The sequence below is a fragment of the Syngnathus leptorhynchus genome, unplaced genomic scaffold, assembly GCF_054491065.1.
Source record: "Syngnathus leptorhynchus isolate UIUO unplaced genomic scaffold, UIUO_Slep HiC_scaffold_533, whole genome shotgun sequence".
Taxonomy (NCBI): Eukaryota; Metazoa; Chordata; class Actinopteri; order Syngnathiformes; family Syngnathidae; genus Syngnathus; species Syngnathus leptorhynchus.
Window position 1 is genome coordinate 2,374 of NW_028232441.1, and position 2,627 is coordinate 5,000.

Consider the following 2,627-nt stretch of genomic DNA (forward strand, 5'->3'; position numbering starts at 1 on the left):
AGCGCGAGGGCCAGGCTCCTTAAACACGGACCGAGTGTCGCCCTTAACACAGACCAAGGGGAGGACGGCCGCCTCCTTAAACACAGGCCGGAGAGGAGCGTCAGGGCCAGGCTCCTCAAACATGGACCGAGTGTCGCCCTTAACACAGACCAAGCGGAGGACGGCCGCCTCCCTAAATACAGGCCGAACCGGAGCGCGAGGGCCAGGCTCCTTAAACACGGACCGAGTGTCGCCCTTAACACAGACCAAGGGGAGGACGGCCGCCTCCTTAAACACAGGCCGGAGAGGAGCGTCAGGGCCAGGCTCCTCAAACATGGACCGAGTGTCGCCCTTAACACAGACCAAGGGGAGGACGGCCGCCTCCTTAAACACAGGCCGGAGAGGAGCGTCAGGGCCAGGCTCCTCAAACATGGACCGAGTGTCGCCCTTAACACAGACCAAGGGGAGGACGGCCGCCTCCTTAAACACAGGCCGGAGAGGAGCGTCAGGGCCAGGCTCCTCAAACATGGACCGAGTGTCGCCCTTAACACAGACCAAGGGGAGGACGGCCGCCTCCTTAAACACAGGCCGGAGAGGAGCGTCAGGGCCAGGCTCCTCAAACATGGACCGAGTGTCGCCCTTAACACAGACCAAGGGGAGGACGGCCGCCTCCTTAAACACAGGCCGGAGAGGAGCGTCAGGGCCAGGCTCCTCAAACATGGACCGAGTGTCGCCCTTAACACAGACCAAGGGGAGGACGGCCGCCTCCTTAAACACAGGCCGGAGAGGAGCGTCAGGGCCAGGCTCCTCAAACATGGACCGAGTGTCGCCCTTAACACAGACCAAGCGGAGGACGGCCGCCTCCCTAAATACAGGCCGAACCGGAGCGCGAGTGTCGCTCCTTAAACACGGACCGAGTGGAGGACGGCCGCCTCCTTAAACACAGGCCGAACAAAATGACACAAAGTGTCAACTGCGAATGTTGTCCATCCAAGGAAGGAGCGTGATGCCCGGCCGGCTCCTTAAACACAGGCCGAGAGTCGCCCCGGACGGTCAGCCTCGCGGCGCCCGTCTGCTCGGATAAAATGACACAAAGTGTCAACTACGAATGTTGTCCATCCAAGGAGGGAGCGTGATGCCCGGCCGGCTCCGAAAACACAGGCCGAGAGTCGCCCCGGACGGTCCGCCTCGCGGCGCCCGTCTGCTCGGATAAAATGACACAAAGTGTCAACTGCGAATGTTGTCCATCCAAGGAAGGAGCGTGATGCCCGGCCGGCTCCTTAAACACAGGCCGAGAGTCGCCCCGGACGGTCCGCCTCGCGGCGCCCGCCCGCTCGGATAAAATGACACAAAGTGTCAACTACGAATGTTGTCCATCCAAGGAGGGAGCTTGAGGCCCGGCCGGCTCCGAAAACACAGGCCGAGAGTCGCCCCGGACGGTCCGCCTCTCGAGGCGCCCGCCCGCTCGGATAAAATGACACAAAGTGTCAACTACGAATGTTGTCCATCCAAGGAGGGAGCGTGATGCCCGGCCGGCTCCGAAAACACAGGCCGAGAGTCGCCCCGGACGGTCCGCCTCTCGAGGCGCCCGTCTGCTCGGATAAAATGACACAAAGTGTCAACTGCGAATGTTGTCCATCCAAGGAAGGAGCGTGATGCCCGGCCGGCTCCTTAAACACAGGCCGAGAGTCGCCCCGGACGGTCCGCCTCGCGGCGCCCGCCCGCTCGGATAAAATGACACAAAGTGTCAACTACGAATGTTGTCCATCCAAGGAGGGAGCTTGAGGCCCGGCCGGCTCCGAAAACACAGGCCGAGAGTCGCCCCGGACGGTCCGCCTCTCGAGGCGCCCGCCCGCTCGGATAAAATGACACAAAGTGTCAACTACGAATGTTGTCCATCCAAGGAGGGAGCGTGATGCCCGGCCGGCTCCGAAAACACAGGCCGAGAGTCGCCCCGGACGGTCCGCCTCTCGAGGCGCCCGTCTGCTCGGATAAAATGACACAAAGTGTCAACTGCGAATGTTGTCCATCCAAGGAAGGAGCGTGATGCCCGGCCGGCTCCTTAAACACAGGCCGAGAGTCGCCCCGGACGGTCCGCCTCGCGGCGCCCGCCCGCTCGGATAAAATGACACAAAGTGTCAACTACGAATGTTGTCCATCCAAGGAGGGAGCTTGAGGCCCGGCCGGCTCCGAAAACACAGGCCGAGAGTCGCCCCGGACGGTCCGCCTCTCGAGGCGCCCGCCCGCTCGGATAAAATGACACAAAGTGTCAACTACGAATGTTGTCCATCCAAGGAGGGAGCGTGATGCCCGGCCGGCTCCGAAAACACAGACCGAGAGTCGCCCCGGACGGTCCGCCTCGCGGCGCCCGCCCGCTCGGATAAAATGACACAAAGTGTCAACTACGAATGTTGTCCATCCAAGGAGGGAGCGTGAGGCCCGGCCGGCTCCGAAAACACAGGCCGAGAGTCGCCCCGGACGGTCCGCCTCTCGAGGCGCCCGCCCGCTCGGATAAAATGACACAAAGTGTCAACTACGAATGTTGTCCATCCAAGGAGGGAGCGTGATGCCCGGCCGGCTCCGAAAACACAGGCCGAGAGTCGCCCCGGACGGTCCGCCTCTCGAGGCGCCCGCCCGCTCGGATAAAA